Source organism: Tenrec ecaudatus, chromosome 3 (assembly GCF_050624435.1).
Source record: "Tenrec ecaudatus isolate mTenEca1 chromosome 3, mTenEca1.hap1, whole genome shotgun sequence".
NCBI lineage: Eukaryota > Metazoa > Chordata > Mammalia > Afrosoricida > Tenrecidae > Tenrec > Tenrec ecaudatus.
Genome location: NC_134532.1, coordinates 198414798 through 198435110, shown reverse-complemented (window position 1 = coordinate 198435110; position 20313 = coordinate 198414798).

The window sequence follows — 20313 nt, the reverse complement described above, 5'->3', positions numbered from 1 at the left end:
AGTAGCAGTCTCCATGGGGCCTGAGTCGCCATTGATATCCAAGTGGCCAGCTTTTGAAAAAAAATCTCTCTGACGTGGCTTCTTGGGGAGTCAGCAAGCAGTCATTACATCTGGGAAGCCCTACCTTCTGGACTCTGCTTCTCATAGGATCGAGTTGAAGGGCAACTGCAGAAAGAGCATCCTCGGGGCCACAGGCAGGTGCACTTTTCCATGACACCTCTTTTTAACCCATCATCTTATTGACATATGCTTACAATTTAATTTAATTGAATCGTCTTAGCTCATGCAATTTGATCAGACAGTCGTTTTAGGAAGAGCGGCACAGACATCACCACAGTCACCTTCAGACCATGTTCTTCTCATGCTCATGGTTCCCAGCTCCCTGTTCCCCCAGCCTCCCCTGCGAAGCCCCGAGGTACGTCTTAATCCAGCTTAATCCAGTTACTGCCTCTATAGATTTACCTATCCTGATGGCGTAATGGTTACGCACTGGGCTGCGATCTGCATGGTCGGCAGGTCGAAATCACCAGAATGCTGCTCCGACAGGGAAAGACAGGGCCTCCTACTCCTGTAAACAGTTATAGTCTCCAAATCCACCAGGAGTTGCTGTGAGGATTCCCGCCCCCCACCCCCACCCCGGTTTGGATGTCATATACAGAAAACCACACAAACACAAACAGGAAGCAAACAGACAACACAAACAACCCAACAGCAACGACAAAACAAAACAGAAAAAAACCTCAATTGACTAGAAACCAGAAAACATTAAAAACTGAACTGTAAAGTGAGTCCCAAGGGAGATCAAGTGAAAAGACATTACATTTAATGTCATTACAGTAAAAGACATTACATTCCACTCTGCCACTGGGAGAAAGACAAGTCTTTCTTTTCCCGTAAAGAATTAGTCTCAGAAAGCCTCAAGCGCAGTTCCACTCTGTCCTACAGGGTCATTATGAGTCGGAATCCACTCAATGACAATGAGTTTGGAGCTGTTTAGATATCTGCTGTAATTCACCTTACAGTGCTTTCTGTCTGGTAGTAATTCCCCGGATTATGGCTAGAGGGTATTCACCCAAGGCTTAATCCATGTGGGACCCTGCAAATGGATTTTGGGCATCCACAGCCATCCATAGCTTCTGCAAACCAGTATTCATAATCTAGCTCTGATATGTTTCCTTCCTTTGGACTTGGCTTTTACTGTTTACAGTCCTTGGACCACAAAGGCTGTGTGCTTCTTCTACGTAGTGTTAGTGTATGCCTCACTTAGATGGCTGCTTGTTTTCAGACAAACCTTGAAGACCCATTAATGATTCTGGTAACTGGGTGCCATCTGGTTTTTATAACCACACTTTGTTATAGCGTGCATATTCCAGTGATCTCTTCATTAGGGCACGTATGGAGTAAGGCTACGTCTTAAGAACAGAATGTTCTTAGAATGGGGCTAGAATTAAGTATGAGTTCCCAATCCATTCACTTATCTATGATATATCATGATCATTTTATGATAGAGAACATTGTGATTCATTCCTTTGGAGATAATTCTATTGATAGTGTCATTAATTTAGCCAATTATATAGCATTTTTAAAACAGTTTTGGCACATAATCCACATATCATACAATAATTCAGTCATATCAAGAGGAGTTGTACGTTCATTACCACAACCAATTTTAGAACATTTCCTTCTTCTGTGCACTCATTGTTATTAGCTCCGTGTTTCCCCCCATGTCCCCTGTCTTACCACCAAAAAACCATTAATGCAGTTACTGCCTCTATAGATTCACCCATCCTATATTTCATACACTGAAAAATATACACCCCCCCACAAAGAAACAAAAAAGTTAATAGTAGCAAAATAAAATGGAGGAAAACCTCAACTGAAAAGGAAAATAAATATTCAAAACTAGAACAATTATAAAATGGGTCAAAAGGGAGATCAAATGATAAGATGTTAAACTTTACCCTAACTACCTCTGCCATAGTCTACTTTCAAATGCACTCTTCATTAGAGCAAGGCCATTCACATTCCTGGTCTGTGGTCAGAGGGAATTCACCGGAAGCTTAATCCATGTATATTTCTCCTTCACTTTTTTTTTAACTGAAACAATTTTTAAATGGGTCAAAGGGGAGATCAAATAAGATAATACATTTTAGCCTAACTATATCTACCATAATCATCTTTACACTGCCCTCTGTCTGATAACAACGCTATCCATATTCCTTGACTCTGTCAGGAGGAAATTCAATAGAGCCTTAATATATGTGTGGGTCCTGCAAATGGATTTGGGGTTCCCAATGTTGTTCAAAGCTTTCTGAAAACTAGTTGTTCACAACTTAAGCTCATATAATTGGCATAGAATTTAAAGCACTGTTGCGAAAGGGAATTATCCAAGTATAGGCTAGCTTTAGACCACAGTACATGAATTGTTGACTTGTATCGATTAAGATTTTTTGGACTTTTTTTTTTTTTTCTTAGGGGTAGGGTTAAGGGTTAGGGTTAGGGTTAGGGTTAAGGGTTCGGACTTTTCTTTTTTTTAAAAGAAAATCATCTTATTGGGGGTTCTTACAGCTCTTATAACAATCCGTACATCAATTGAATCAAGCACATTTATACACATCATTTCCAAAACATTTTCTTTCTACTTGAGCCCTTGGTATCAGCTCCTCTTGTTCCCATTCCCCCAGATTAAATAACTGCAGACTATTTACCAGAACAATGGAGGGCAACACTTTCAATAATATCCTGTCACAAAGACAGAACCATGTCGAGGGCATACCCCTCCAAAAAATGGATCCCCCCCCCAACCCCTAGCTGTGTATTTACATTCCTTTACACAAAACAACCTCATCACCTTCAAAGTACTCTCCATTACACTTAATACATTTGTCAAATCTGCTATTCCTACAGATGGGTTTTGGGTCCCCAATCTGCACTCCCCCCTCATTCATAAGGATTTGATTTTTTTATTCTTTGATGCCTGATCCCTGATCCCTTTGACACTTCATGATCACACAGGCTGGTGTGCTTTTTCCATGTGGGCTTTGTTGCTTCTGAGCTAGATGGCCGCTTTTTTTTAACCTTCAAGTCTTTAAGATCCTAGATGCTATATCTTTTGATAGCTATGTACCAACAGCTTTCTTCACCACATTTGCTTATGCACCCATTTGTCTTCAAAACAAATAATTGTGAATTGGGGGAAGTGAAGATTGGGGACCCAAGACCCATCTGTAGGCAACTGGACATCCTTTTACAGAAGGGTCATGGAGAGAAGATGAGCCAGTCAGGGTACAGTGTAGCAAGGATGAAACATACAACTTTCCTCTAGTTCCTAAAAGCTTCCTTCCCCCCTCACCCCGCTAACTATCATGATCCCAATTCTACCTTACAAATTTGGTTAAACCAGAGGATGTACACTGGAACTGGAAACACAGGGAATCCAGGACAGATGATTCCTTCAGGACCAGTGCTGATAGGTGAAGGGAGGGTGGGGTGGAAAGGGGAAACTGATTATAAGGATCTACATATAACCTCCTCCCTGGAGGATGGACAACAGAAATGCGGGTGGAGGGAGATGCCGGACAGTGTAAGATATGACAAATTAATAATAATTTATAAATTATCAGGGGTTCATGAGGGAGGGGGAAGCAGGGAAGGAGGGAAAACACGAGGAGCTGATGCCAAGGGCTCAAGCAGAAAGCAAATGTTTTGAGAATGATCATGGCAACAATGTACAAATGTGCTTAACACAATGGATGGATTGTGATAAGAGTTGTACAAGTCCCCAATAAAATGATTTTTTTTAAAATCTGCTATTCCATTCTTGGAAACATTTTTCAAACTCATCTGTTTGGGTGACTGATAGCACCTCCCTAGTTTTTTTTCTTCACCTCGTTACATCATCAAACCGCTGTCCTTTCATGTCCCTCTATATTCTTGGAAACAGAAAGAAGTCACATGGAGAGAGGTCAGGTGAGTAAGGTGCATGGGGCAAGAGGGGGGCATGCTGTTTTGGTTTTTTTTTTGCCAAATCTAGCCCACTGAGATGCAAGTGTGAGTAGGTGCATTGTTGTGGTGTCAAAACAGTCCTCCATCTGCCACAAATAAGGACTTTTTTTGTAGAACTCTGTTATGCTGTGTTTCAGAACCTCTAACTAGAAAGCTTAATTAACAGTTTTCCCAGGTAGAGTAAACTCCAAATATGCTACAAGTTGGCATTTTCATCGGTTCGGGAAGTTGATGGATGTCCAGAGCAAGGTTTATTATCAATCAATATTTCACCCTTTTTTGAAATGAGGAAACCACTCGTACACTTCAGTTTTTCCATAGAACTGTCCTTGTAAGCTGTGTTCAACATCACAACAATTTCTGCAACATTTTCCTGACCAGGAAACAAAATTTTACAGCCAGATGCTTTTCTGTAAAATCGGCCATCATAAAAAACAAGGTTCGAGCAAAACTGCTTTTACAAAAAAATTAACTGTGACTAGAGAGAAGCTTCCCAGGTGACACCACTGTGTACATTAACTCAGAGAGAGTTGCTGGATGCTTGTCTGGCGGATATAATACGTACTACAAAAGTTCTGCCTAGAGGAGCTCTCTTTGCAGTTCTTTGGGTACCCCTTGTACATGTCTATGACAACTCTTAACTCTTAGCATTAGGTCTTGAAAGGTCTTTTTTCCCGATGAATGCAATGCCATTCCTTTTCAATCTGTCATTCCCAGCACAATCTCTGATTCCCAGCACAGGATTTTCTGATTCAAAATGGCTACTTCCCGTCCATCCCAGCTCACTAACACCTAGGATGTTGATCTTCATGCATCCCATTACATGTTTGATGACTTCCACTTTTCCTAGACTTATCCTTCTTACATTCCAAGTTTCAATTACTAAGTGATGTGTGCAGCTGTTTCTTTTCATTTTGAGTCAGGCCCAACAGCAAAGGAAGGTCCTGCAGGCTCTACTCCATCCACGTCATTAAGGACGACTCTACTTTGAGACGGCAGCTCTTCCTCAGTCACATGTGGAGTGCCGTCCCACCTGAGGGGCTCATCTTCGGACTCTGGCTCTGATCATGTTCCACTGCTGTCCAGAAGGTTTTCAGTGCCTAATTCTTTTGAAGTGGACAACCTGTTGTCTGTTCTTAGTCTGGAAGCTCTGCTGAGACCTGTTCACTTTTAGCAACACATAAGCCAATACAGTACAATAAACTGACAGAGAAGTGGTGCTCTATTGTATTATAATTCTGGACTTTCTCCTCTCGCTATTGTCAGCACCCTATCGATCATGCTTGAGTCAAACTGAGCTTTGACCTCTCATGTCAGAAGCTGGAGGAACATGGGACTTCAGTAACTCAGTGCCACTGAATCAATATCCATTCATAGCAAGGTATGAAGGGCAGGGCAATGTAGAACTGGCCCCTGTGAGTTTCCAAGACTGCTGTAACTGTTAATGGGAGTAGAAAGTTCGATTTTTCTCACAGAAGTTCAATGTAGACAAAGTTCAACTATTTAAAAGTGAGTGCACACTGTCATAATTATCCCCCTGAGTACACTGTTGCATCTGAAATCTTCAGAGAAGATGCTTCATAAAAACATATGATAGATTTGCGTGAAGATGGAGCTGTTAGCCCCCTTTCTCCTCTTCCCTCTCCCAGCTCTCAAACAAGACCTTGACTCTTCCAAGACATCTCCAGACTCTGTCAGCCCAATTAGCAAGAAATGTACACTATCTTGTAAGACCTTGTAGCTGTTTCCCCCAACCCCATTGCCCTGCCAACGTGATAAAAATGTAACTGCTACCTGGGGATCCATGAGCAGGCTGGAGATCCATGAGCAGGCCAGAGATCCATGAACAGGCTGGAGATCCATGAACAGGCCAGAGATCCATGAGCAGGCCAGAGATCCATGAATAGGCCGGAGATCCATGAACAGGCTGGAGATCCATGAACAGGCTGGAGATCCATGAACAGGCTGGAGATCCATGAACAGGCTGGAGATCCATGAACAGGCTGGAGATCCATGAGCAGGCTGGAGATCCATGAGCAGGCTGGGGATCCATGAACAGGCTGGAGATCCATGAACAGGCTGGAGATCCATGAACAGGCTGGAGATCCATGAACAGGCCAGAGATCCATGAACAGGCTGGAGATCCATGAACAGGCTTGAGATCCATGAGCAGGCCAGAGATCCATGAACAGGCTGGAGATCCATGAACAGGCTGGAGATCCATGAACAGGCCAGAGATCCATGAGCAGGCCAGAGATCCATGAACAGGCTGGAGATCCATGAACAGGCTGGAGATCCATGAACAGGCCAGAGATCCATGAACAGGCTGGAGATCCATGAACAGGCTGGAGATCCATGAACAGGCCAGAGATCCATGAACAGGCTGGAGATCCATGAACAGGCTGGAGATCCATGAACAGGCCAGAGATCCATGAACAGGCTGGAGATCCATGAGCAGGCCAGAGATCCATGAGCAGGCCAGAGATCCATGAACAGGCTGGAGATCCATCCAGAGATCTAGAACAGAGCTTTTGTCTTCTTCTGACTTTGAATAGCGATCTAAGTCAGTTTCCAAGAACATCCGGAGCCAACGGCAGCAGAGTGGACAAACTGCCTGCCCTCACATCCTCTTCCAACCCCAAACATCAGAAATACAGCCAATGTGACCCCGAAAAACAACAACACAATTATGTACACATTGCTTATAATTTCCCTGTACTGATCTCCCAAACAACTAATAAAATACTAGTTCCCAAGGGGGGTGGCTGTATGATAAGGGGAAGATTATTTGGAATCTCCAAAGCCATACTGGAGGAAGAAGCAAGAAGGAGAGAGGGGAGGAAAAGAAAAAGAAGCCTGCTATGGACATTGGGCTTCTACTCAAGTCCTCCTCAATGCTAGGACACTGTTCTAATAACTTGGAATTCTGTGATGCTTACCTGCCTGACATGATTGCTGAAGACAAAATGGGTGCATAAGTAAATGTGGTGAAGAAAGCTGATGGTGCCCGGCAATTACAAGATATATCATCTGGGTTCTTAAAGGCTTGAAGTTAAGCAAGGGGCGATTTATCAGGGAAACCACAAAGTCCACACGGAAGAAGCACACCAGCCTATGTGATCTCAAGGTGTCAACAGGATCAGGTATCAGGCATCAGAAGACCCAAGGAAATCATATTGATGTAAACAAGCGGGGCAGAGTGAAGATCCAAAGCCCTTCTGTAGACAATTGGACATCCCTTCACAGAAGGGTCACAGGAAGGGATGAGCCAGCCAGGGTACAGTATAGCATTGACGGAATACACAGCTTCATCCTCCCCCTCCCCCAGGGTGGGTGGGGGGATGAACAACAGAAATATGGATGAAGGGAGACAGTGGACGATGTAAGATATTAAAATAATAATAATTTATAATTTATTAAGAATTCATGAGGGTGTGAGGGCAGGGGTGGGGGTGCAGAAGAGGAGTTGATACCAAGGGCTCAAGTAGAAAGAAAAATGTTTTGAAAATGATGATGTACAGATGTGTTTGATTCAATTGATGGGTTGTTTTAAGAGCTGTAAGAGCCCCCAACAAAATGATTTATTTAAAAGAGAGAGAGAGAGAGAGAGAGAGAGAGAGAGAGAGAGAGAGAGAGAGAGAGAGAAGACTGCTGAGGAGAGAGAAGGCAGAAGTGATCTTATGATGTCACTCCCTGGACTCCCACCCTGCACTATTTTCAGGGAAATGTAGGAGCTCTTGTGTGGTTGGCTGTCACCATTTCAGGTCTTCAACTCATGAGGTGGCCAAGCCCCACAGAATGAAAATGTTCCATGCCGTACCCATGTGAAGAGAAGGGACATGTAACTGTGCTTATGCAGAACCTGCGCACAGACCAAAAAGCAGATGTTCATGTGGTTTAAAATCAGAAAAGTTGCGAATCAGGGTTGCATCCTTGCACCAGGTTTATTTAATCTGTATGCTGAGTAAATAATCCAAGAAGCTGAACTATATAAACACACACAGCCTCAGAATTGGAGGAAGATTCATCAACAACCCGAGCTATGAAGATAACTTGACTTTGCTTGCTGAGAACCTAAAACCCTTAATGATGAACCTCAGAGCCAATAGCCCTGAGAGCCAGAACCCAAGAGCCAACAGGTATGGATTACATCTCAGCCTAAAGAAGACAAGAGTACTCACAACCAGACCAGCAAGCTGTGGAAAGTTAAAAGGAGGAAGGATTGAAATCGTCCAAAATTTATTGACAATCGATCCTCAGGGAAGCAACAGCCAAGAAATCAAACAACAGATGGCACCGAGCGAATCTGCAGCAAAGGCCTCTAGAGTGTGACCAAGCAATGACGTCACTTGTAAGGCTCAGATGCGTCTGCGCCAAGCCATGGTCTTTTTAATTGCCTCCTATGCGTTATGGAAGCTCGACTAAGGAAAAAGAAGGCAGGAGAAGAATCGACACATGCAAATCTGTGTAGCTGGTGAAGAAAATGGAACATCCCATGGATTGCCCAAAGAATAAACCAATCAGTCTGAGAAGAACTATTAGTGGAATGCTCCTTAACATCAGTGGGTAAGACTTCCATGAGCTTACGTTGGACGTGTCACCAGGAAAAACAACCCCTAGAAAAGGGTATCCTTTGATAAAGTAGAGGGTCGGTGAAAACAAGGGAAACCCTTCATGAGAGGAACTGAAGAAACCACACCTGTCAATGACCATGAGGATGGAGAGAAACGAGCAATAGTTTGTTCGGTTATACAAACCGACACCTGAGTTGTTTCCAAATCAACAGCCACTACAACCAGAGACAACCCAGTGATAGACTTGAGCACAGCGCTGGTCCTGTTGGGCAATGTTCCGTTCTGTTGTACACGGGGTCCCCCTGAGCCAGCTAACTTGATCACAACCACTAGCAGCACGAGTCAGTGGAATTCCCTTGTCAGCGCAGGACAGACATGGAGTAAGAGTGAGGAATGGACTTGCATGTCTTCAGCTGCTGATGTTTTCAGGTCTTTATCTTGACCCACACAGTGCTGACTGCAGTACATCCTGTTTCCTGCATTCACGCCCCTGACCCCAAACAGAGGCGGCAACGTTGAGGCAATGAAAGGGATGGCATTCACAAAGTCCCTCCCAAAGTGTCACGGTGGTGGTGCTGTTAGTTTCAAGTCATTTCATTCCAACTTCTCAACAGTCCGATGAGTTGGGCAGGGGATTCTAACTTCAGAATGCTGTTGTTGTAGGCTGTCTTTGATGTCTGGCTATCCACAGAATGAAAGGCTACCCAGTCCTGCATAATTACTATTGATCAGCCTAATGTGATCCACAGAGTTTATCAGAGGCTGATTTTTCAAAGTAGGTCTCCAGTTTATCTAAATTCAGAAGCTCCATTGAAACCCACTCAGCATCGTAGGAATACCCAAGCCCCCACTGACCGCGGGTAGCAGTTGCCACTGAAAATGCATTGGCTGGGAATCCAACCCAGATCTCCTGAATGGAAGGTGAGAATTCTACCACTGAGCCACCGCTGTCTTCAGCTTCAGGGTAGAGTGGACGAAACAGGCTTAGATAGACTGAGCACTGGGCACCTCTGTTTCCACTCCAAGGAGCTTACTGTCTCCCCCCCTTCCCCCCCCAAAATGCCTGAGAAGGTCATCTTGGGAGAGATGATTCTGGATCTTAGAAAAAAAATAACCTTTACTAATGACCTGGTAATTGTTTTTATAGCTTCCCAATGAAGTGTGAAGTGTTCTAAGAGACAACACAGGGTAATTTCTTTTGATGGTAAAGTTTTCCAAAGAGTGATTGCCTAACTTCTCTGGGCTCCTGGTGCTCTGAAAGAAGAGTGGTATTGACCCAGTGCTAAACCACCATCCTGGGGAGAGGGAGGAAGCTGTAGAGGCGGGGAAGGGCATTAGTTCGACTCATTTTATTTTAAAACACAAATCCTGTCTTTCTTTGTCACAAGGGATTACCTAATAGTACATGAGCAAACGGTAGATGGGGTTGGTGTGGTTACGTGCCGCTGAGTGACTTTCCACCCGAGGCAATCACACATGTTACAGGGTAGAACTGCCACTTCATAGGTTTTCAAGGCTGTGGACTTCTGGAAGCAGATGCCCTGACTGTCTTCTGTGATGCTTCAGAGTGGGTTTGAACCATGAACCTTTCAGTTAGTAGTTGAAAACTTAACTGTTTGTACCACTCAGGCACTCCAAATAAGGCCAAGTTGGAGAGGCATGAGGTTTGTAAAGAAGAAGAAGGTGCTTTGCCTTACTGCCTACCGCAATGGCTCCAGCAAAGCAAAGACTGTGAGGATGGTGAAGACATGGGCAACATTGCATTCTGTTGTCCATGGGTCACTATGGATCAGAACCCATTCGATGGCAACTAATAACAACAGTGACATTTACCAGGCCCGTACCCTTGCCTAGACTGGGCTAAACACGGTCACTTAGTGACCGTGGCCTAAGTCCAATGCTCAGGGAAGTGCCTGACGCTCAGAGAGTGGTCCATATTGTTGTTATTTGTGCTGCAAAATCCATTCTGACTCACGGACATCTGATGTACAACATAGCGAAACACCACCTGGTCTTGCACCCTCCTCAAAATTGTTCTTATGCTTGAGCCCATTGTTGCACGCCCTGAGCCAATCCATCTTACCGAGATTCTCCCTCTGTTTTTGTCCTTCTACTTTACCAAGCACAATACCAAGCAACTAATCCTTTTCTAGGGATTAGTCTGTCCCGACAACATGTCCAAAGTATGTGAGATAGTCTTTCTATCCTCGATTCTAAGGAGCATTCTCAGTAGAACTGCTTCTTAGACTCTGTGAGATGGTAAACCTTTGCAGGACCAGGGAGCTTTATCTTTTCCCTTGGTGTGACTGGTGGATTTGAACTGCTGATATCTTGGTTAGCAGCTCAATATTTATCCCACAAAGCCACTAGAGCTCCTAATCAAAGGGCCAAATCCACTGCCATAGACTCTATTCTGTCTCTTAGCAACCTGGCATAAGTTTTCTAAGGTGGTAAATCTTTATAGGAGTGACTGACAGCATCATCTTTCTCCTGTGAAGTGACCCGTGTGTTTGAACCACTGACTTTGTGGTTAGAAGTCCAACACTTACCCAACAGTGCCAATTGTTGTTGTTAGATGCCATCTAGTTGGTTCCAACCCATAACCACCCTATGCACAACAGAAAAAAGCAATGCGCAGCCCTGCACCATCCTCACAATTGTTCCTATGCTTGAGCCCATTGTTGCAGCCTCTTGGTCAATCTATGTCCCTGAGGGCCGTCCTCTTTTGCACTTCCCCTCTGCTTTACCAACCATGACGTCCTTCTCAAGGGACTGATCTATTCTGATAACATATCCAAAGCATGTAAGATGAGGTCTTGCAATCCTTGGCTCTAAAAAGCCCTCTAGTCATACTTCTTCCAAGACAGATTTGTTTGTCCTTTTAGCAGTCCATGGTCCTTTCAATATTCTTCCCTAACACCACAATTTAAATGCATCACTTCTTCTTCAGTCTTCCCTATTCAGTGTTCAATGTTCACAGGCATAGGAGGCAATTGAAAACACCATGGCTTGGATCAGGCGCACTTATTCCTTAAATAATATTCTTGCTTTTCAATTCTGAAGAGGTCTTGGTGCAGTTCGTGTTTTGATCTCTTGACTGCTGCTTCCATGAACATTGGTTGTAGATCCAAGCAAGATAAACTCCTTGACCACGTCAACCTTTTCTCCATTTATCATGCTGTGACCTGTTGGTCCAGTTGCATTTTCATCGTTTTTACATTAAGTTGTCATCCATACTGAAGGCTGTAATCCTTGACTGACATCAGTAAGTGTCTCAAGGCCTCCTCCCTTGCAGCAAGCAAGACTGTGTCATCTGCATATCACAGGTTGTTAGTAAGCTTTCTTCCAATCCTGATGCACCAAAGTAGAGAGGGCTAAACTCGGGGCAATTAACTCAAGTGTGTGGTGATTGGCATCATTCCAGTTGTCTTTCTGCCTCACGACATCATATGGGTCCTGAAGAGCTCGAATCATGACTGGCTGTTGTAACTTTTGTTGTTCCCATTTTCTTGTGAGGAGTCCTGGTTGCATAGTGGTTATGCTTTGGGCTGATAACCTAAGATTAGCAGATCGAAACCACCAGCTGTTCTGAGGGAGCAAGACAGGGTTTTCCACCCTGTCCTATGGGGTTACTACAAGACGGCATTGACTGGAAGATAGTGAGTTTAGTTTAGGTTCTGTTTTTAGTACTCTTGTACCAGTGCTTTGTGCCACTGTAATCTCACATGTATTCAACGCTCACGGTGTGGGTGAGAATGCTATTCCCAAGGGGAAGACTACCTGGTGCCTGAGATGAGCTCTCAATGAGTTTCTGATAGATGATGATGAAGGCTCTTGGTTGCCTCTATGTGTTAGCTGCCTTTCTTATATCCCTCCCCCAAGTCTGTACAACAGCTCTTTGTGGTGGGCACTCTTTCCTCCTCCATTTCTCAAATAAAGACATGGAAGCCAGTTATACAGTGTGGTAGCTACATAACCTGTTGTCAATTTGAGACTTAAGAGTGAAAGGGTGGTCAGCCTGACATCAGGTCACAGCTTGATGACCTCATTTGGAGGCTCTAAGGAGATAAACAGCTCACTGAAGGTGGGATACACGCTTACTTCCTGTGAGACATTCCTATTGACAAGACACATAGAGCTACGCTAGAGCCCTGGAGCTGAAGGAGCCACGTGGAGACACCTGCCAGAGCTGAGATGCCTCTACCACCACTGGATACACAAGACTTTCCACTACTGGCCTATGATTTTCCTACATTTGGCATCATTGCATGTGTTTCATGAGTCTAAAGAAAAATTTATAGATTGGTATCGGACATATGGACTAATATTGGACTTGTGAACTTGATCTGTGATGCTTTCTCAATATTCAATTTATCTTGTAAATAAAACTCTTTCTTAAGAAGGGTGGGGGGGAACAAGCCCAGGGATAAGGAAACAACAAATGAACTAAAGTCAATGGAGAGAAGGGCATAGGATACCTAGTGGGGCTCAATCAAGGGCAATGTAGTGGCAAGTAATTACTAAACCTGAATAAAGGCTGAACATGGTGGTGGGACAAGAGGAAAGTAAAAGGAAATAGAGGAAAGAACCAGGAGGCAGAGGACATTTACAAAGGTCTAAATATAGGCATGTACATATGTAAATATATATATATAATGAGAGGGAAATAGAACTATGTATTCATATCTATATGTTAAAAATTAAGGTTGCAGATGGACATTGGGTCTCGCCTTGAGTACTCCCTCAACACAAGAACACTTTGTTTTAACAATCTGGCATTCTGTGATGCTCACCTTCCCGACACGATTGCTGAAGACACTTTGTTCTAACAATCCGGCATTCTGTGATGCTCACCTTCCCAACACGATTGCTAAAGACAAAATGGTGACGTAAATGTGGTGAAGAGAGCTGATGGTGCCCAGCTATCATACGATATAGCATCTGGGGTCTTAAAGGCTTGACTTTAAACAAGGGGCAATTTAGCAGGGAAGCAACAAAGCCCACGTGGAAGAAGCATACCAGCCTGTGTGATCATGAGGTGTCGATGGGATCAGGTGTCAGGCATCTAAGACCCAGAACAAAATCATACCCAATGTGAATTGGGAGGGGGCATGAAGTGGAGACCCAATGCCCATCTATAGACAATTGGACATCCCCTAGAGGGGTCACAGGGAAGAGGTGAACCAGTCAGGGTGCAGTATAGCACCAATGATACACACAACTTTCCTCTATTTCTTTGGTGCTTCCTTCCCCCACTATCATGACTTCAATTCTACCTTCCAAATGGGATTAGACCAGAATATTTACACTGCTACAGATAAGAACCAACAACACAGGGAATCCAGGATAGATAAGTCCCTCAGGGCAGAGGTACCAGGAGGATTAGAGGAGGGTGGGCAGAGAAAAGGGGAATTGATTATAAGGATCAACCTAGAACCCCCATCCCAGGTGGAGGAACAACGAAAAAGTGGTTGAGGGGCAACAGAGGATGATGTAAGATATGAAGATAATAATCTACAACTCATCAAGGGTTCATGAGAGAGGGCGGGTGGGGGAGGGAGAGGGAAGAAGTGGGGAGCTGATATCTGGGGCTCAAGTGGGAAGAGAATGCTTTGAAAATGATGATGGCGGCATATGTGCAAATGTCCTTGACACACTGGATGAATATATAAATTATATAAGAGATGTAAGAGCCCCCAATAAAAGTATTAAAAAAATAAAAAATAAAGTTCTTTCTTATATACATATGAGTGTCTATGAATTAGTTTCTCTAGTCTACCCAGACTAAGACATTATGGTACCTTGGGAAAAGGGTATCAGAGAAACAAATCATAAAAACGGAGAGTCGATGTTTGTTTGACCTCTGCCTCATGGTAGTTTTCTTCTTTGGCTACCTGGAGGTCAGATATGGCCATGCAATTTACTGGGTTTTTTTTTTCCTGGAAAGAATATGGGAAGTTAAACTTTTGATTATTTTGTTTGGCTTTTGTCTTTGGTTATTCCTGTTTGAGATGGTGAAAATGAATGTCGTCAATGTATATTTTGAGCTCTGGCATAGAAATCTCCCCTTGAATTTTTCAGCTGTGTAGTGAAAATGGCTGACCGAAGGTCAAAATGGCTGACAGAAAGTCTGGCTCTGGTTTGATGCTGTCAAAGGCCTAATCCCATATTTTGTGTCAATAGAATAGATAAGGATTAGGATAAGCTAAATAAAAATTGAACTTGACTGTTTTATTAATTGAGCTTAGAATCTGATTCTCCTTTATTTATACTAATTTCTTTTGCTTATTATTCTTAGTATAATGATTGATAGAAATGATTATTGAGAAGCAGGAAGATAGAGAATTTGTAAACCCATTTGCCTTGAGCTGTTAAAATTTGATCTTTAAATGGGTTTAGACACTCCTACAAAAATGGATCTGAAAAGATAAGCCCCACCCAGGGCTTTGGAGTCCTAAGGACCTTTGGGCCTAGGGGCCTGTTGACAAATGGAAGAAAAGCAACTCTTCAGAAGCTGGAAAAAATCTGGAATCATGAAGAAAACTCCTCTCTAGGACTGGACATTAAAGGGAGCCTGTGGTAGCCTGAAATGCTTGCTAGGTGACCACCTGGATCCACTTGTTGAGTGGAAGTGGCAGAAAAGCAGCAATAGAGAGACAGGTTGAGCCTGACCACTGACACCCATGGACCTGGTTTACAGGAACTACTGGAGAAGAGAGTGGGTTGACTGGTCTGAAGTTCATGACCTAGCCCAAATGGGCTAGGGTTGTTAAGAATGTGTGATGGGGCCCATGGTCTAAAAGCAAGGAAACCAATGGGCACTCTGGTGAGCCTATGTGAGGCATCCCACCTTGAGTTGACTGGAACCCAATCAGATGAAGAGAAGATTTTTGAGCCTGTGAACTGGTGCATATTGCTGCAGACTTTGTGGATGGCCTGTCCTGATTCGACTTTACTTATGGATGTGGATTTCACAAGGTTCCAACGGGAATGAAGATTCATCACATCAACAAATATGATTGTTTCCTCAGAGCCCTGGGTTGATGTAATTGGGCAGAATAGAAATTGGATACCCAAAATGGGATAGATAAAGGCATGAAGTGGCTACCTTACAAACTTTCATAGGTAGGGAATATATTCATAGGATTACATCCATAGAATTATGGCATAGGTGTTACTTAACTACAAATGTTAGGCATTGAATATTGTTGTTTTGTCACTTATAGAATATTATGTTTAAATGAGGATGGCACATATTGAATTGTATGCATTTTAGTTTTATCCTATGAGGTACAGATATGATTGTATTACTATTATTATCTTACAATTATTTATGGTTAAATAGCTGTGTAAAAGTGTCAAATTGACAAGGGGTGGTCTGTGGCAGTTACATAATCTGGAGTCAACTTGACCCTTAAGAGTGAAGGGTGGAGTTTAGCCTGTCAATCAGATCACAGCTTGACGACCTCATTTGGAGGCTCTAAAGAGATAAAAAGCTCACTGGAGGCAGGACACACGCTTACTCCCTGTGAGACATGCTTGTTGACAAGACACATAGAACTCCCCTAAAGCCATAGAGCCAAAGGAACCACGTGGAGACCCCTGCCAGCGCTGATATGCCTCTACCACCACTAGATCCACAAGACTTTCCACCCACTGGCCTGTGATCTTCCTGTATTTAGCGTCATTGCATGTGTTGAGTGGGTCTGAAGAGGAGTTTATAGATTAGTATCGTACCTATGGGTTAATATCAGACTTATGGACTTGATCTGTACTAGGCTTGGATGCTTTCTCAATATTCAATTTCTCTTGTATATAAAGCTCTTTCTTATAAAAAATATGAGTGACCATGAATTAGTTTCTCTAGTCTACCCGGACTAACACAAATAGCTTAACCCAAGTCAGAAAGCTAGTATGTGACACTGAATGGAGCCACCTGGTTTCCTGACCAAAGTACCCAAATATATATTTCTGAAATTTGTCTGGCAATTTATCTCCTCAAGCAGTCCAAGAATCCATCATGGAAAAATGTAGGCCATGTCTATATTTTTAGGTATGATATTGGACAAATAGCAGTCTATTTGTCCAATATTATTTGGATAGACATGTCTAGCCAGCCCACCCGTTGCCTCCAAGTCAAGTCTAATTCAAGAGACCCTATAGGACAGAATAGAACTGCCCTGCAGGCTTGCTAATCTTTAGGGGAAACTCATAGAAACTCCTTGGTGTCAAGCTGATTCAAACTTAAAGTAACCCTACAGAATAGACTAGAACTGCTCTTGAAGGTTTCTAAGACCAAAATTCTTTGTGAGAATAGAAAGCCTCATCTTTGCCCCCCAGATGGGCTTATGGTTTTGAAGGGTTAATATCCCTCCTCTTTGGGGAGCAGACTGCTGGGTATCCACCTCCTCCCCACAGAGCAGCTGGTGGGTTTGAACTGCTGTCCCTTTGGTTAGCAGGGCTTTGTGCTACAGAATTCCTTTGGATAGACATATAAATCATATTAGACAAATGCATGGTCTTTTGGACCAGAGTAATTTGTCTATAAAACAAATTGGGCATTGTGTTAGGTCAGGTGAACTAGAGAAACAAATCCAGCGATGCTCCTATATGTGTATGCGAGAGCTTTATATCAAGAAGTAGTTATATATCAGGAAAACATCCCAGCTCAGTCCAGATCAAGTCCATAAGTCCAATACTAGTCCAAAAGTCCAAAATGAGTCCACAAATCCCTCTTCAGACTCACACAAACTCAAGCAATGGTGCAAAACGTAGGAAGATCACAGGCCGGTAGGTGAGAAGTCTTGTGGATCCAATGGCATCAGAGGGTTCTGGCAGGTCCCAGCATGGCTTGCAGGCATGAATCTGAAGACAGAGAGTGAAGGGAGGTTCCCAGGACTCCCCTTATGAGGAGGTCATGGCCACAATTAGGCACCATCAGGCTGTGACCTGATTGGCAGGCTAGACTCCACCCCTATACTTCAAGTTGATAGGAAATTATGTAACTGCCACAGGCAGACAGCCTACGCAAAGAAACCCTGTGGTACAGTGTTTCAGACTCTGTTGCAAAAGTCAGTGCTGGAACCCACCATCAGATCCATGGAATCAAAATGCAGGCTTCCACTTCCGTAGAGATGTAACTCAACTCCCTGCCATCGAGTTGATACCGACTCTAGGGCCGAGTAGGGTTGGTCTGTGAATTTCTGAGATAATAACTCTCCACAAGAGTAGAAAGCCTCTTGTACACTGGTACATATGAGGGCTGGAGGTACAGGGAATCCAGGGTGGATGATACCTTCAGGACCAAGGGTGTGAGGGATGATGCTGGGAGAGTGGAGGGTGAGTGAGTTGGAAAGGGGGAACTGATTACAAGGATCCACATGTGACCTCTTCCCTGGGAGAGGGACAGCAGAGAAGGGGGGAAGGGAGACTCCGGATAGGGCAAGATATGACAAAATAACAATGTATAAATTACCAAGGGCACATGAGGGAGGGGGGAAAGGGGAGGGAAGGGAAAAAAAAAAGAGGACCTGATGCAAGGGGCTTAAGTGGAGAGCAAATGCCTTGAGAATGATTGGGGCAGGGAATGTATGGATGTGCTTTATACAATTGATGTATGTATATGTATGGATTGTGATAAGAGTTGTATGAGTCCCTAATAAAATGTAAAAAAAGAAAAGAGGAGAAAAAAATGATTAGGGCAAAGACTGTACAGATGTGCTTTATACAATTGATGTATGTATATGTATGAACTGTGATAAGAATTGTATGAGCCCCAATAAATTGTTTAAAAAATTTTTAAAAAAAAGAGTAGAAAGCCTCACCTTTCCCCCATGGAGTGGCTGATGGCGTCGAACTACTAACCACTTGATTAGCAGCCCAACCACTATGCCATCAGAGATCTTTTCCATCTAGATGCATGGTCTTGGGCATCCCATGGGAGCAGGTCTGTGCTGTCCTCAATGGTTTCAGAGTGGGAATCAACTGGACAAGAGGTTTTGCTATCTTAGACATAGTAGCAGGGGCTCTGGATGGACTCAGCAGCTTCAACAAGGGGCTCAAGCGGAAGAACAATGGGGAGAATGGGACAGGACCATGCAGTGTTTCATTCTGTTTCACAAAGGGTCTCTGTGAGTCAGAACCGACTCAATGGCACCTATCAACAACAACCACAACCACAGTTAGGAGCGCTGGTGGCACAATGGTTAAGTATTTGACTCCTAATAGAAAAGCTGGTGGTTCAAAGCCACTTACCAACTCCACGGGAGAGAGACCTGGAGATCTGCTCCCGTTCGGATGGCAGCCTTGAACCCTCACCAGGGGTACCTTGTACTCTGTCACTTGCTATCTCAGGGAGTTGAACTTCAAACTCAACGGCACCCAGCGTCAACAGACATAGGATACTACCTTGCGTGAAAGAAAGCCCGAGCATCTCTCTGCCTATGTGTCCCTTTTCCAAATTCTTTGGAAAGAAGAACTGTAGTAGCTGCCAACTGGCAGTTCACAGAGCAGGCTCCCTTGTGTGGTGCGAGCCAAGCACCGAGGCCTCCCAGCGGGGTGTGGGGCTTGGGGATGTGTGGGACCCGAGGGGGTGGGGGTGGTGATAAATGATCCCGGAGCCTGAGCCTTCTCAGTGTGGGCAATGGGAGACCCTCAGGAGCACAAGCTAATGTTCCAGAGAGATGGGAGGGAGACGGGGCCTAAGAGCGGCTGCCACCTGTCCCTGTCGTACGGGCGCTCTCGGTCTCATTTATTTCGCCTGTCACAGGCCCACGGATGTGCAAAACCCAGGGAAGAGCAACTCTCCATCTTTCGCTGAGAAACCTGATGTGAGCTTGGGAAATTGAGAGGCAGGGGGCAGGGGGTGGGGGAAGCAGGGGACCTCCTCCCCGGGCACTTATTTTTAGCTCCCCTCTCCTTTGTAGAATGGCGAACACGCCAACTCAAAACTATTTCTGCAGAGTGGCTCGGACCGAGTGACCATGTGGGGAGGCCTCCCCGGGCCGGCTCCGGGAGGCAGGTGAGATACACGATAAGGTAAATCACTGCGCACCCCCTTTGACGTCAGTGCGGGAGATTTTGCCCATTAGCTTAATCCTTTCCTCTTGTCATGCACTTTATGAGCAAGCCACGGCCATAATTATCTCCCCCCCCACACACACACACACACCCCACCTTCTCTCTAATCCCTGTCTGCACCGAATGCCGACAGATGCTTTTGTGCCTGCTTCCCTGAGCCCGGTGTCACCAGGAGGCGGGCTGTGTGTGACAGATTGCTAAATCTGGCCTCCTCCAGGCAGGGGACTTGGCGTGCCAGTGGGGCCGGCTGCTTGCGCCTCCCGCGGGGCCAAGGCAGGCCTGGAAAGTTCTGGAGGGCTGCCGGGTGACTCAGGCCATCCTTCGCATAGAAGGCTAGCCCTCCACCACGGGCAGATACTAGCCTTGCTTAGGATGCCAGTCTGCGGCCCTGCCCAGAGAAAGCCTCTCTCAGACAAATGAGCTCAGCTCTCAGCTGCCATGGCACGCACGCACGCACGCAGCAGGCAATCACTAGGTAGCAAGGTGAGGGCTTGGCTCTTCCGCTCCAGTCTCAACACATTGGGCCGCCCAGGCTTGCAGCCAAGTGCTCCTCTCTTTATGGGTTATTTATGCACCTCAGTCATTCGCACTCCTGTTTAGGGACAACTATTTTGGGAAGGAGCCCTGGTGACATAGGGTTACGCATTGGGCTGTG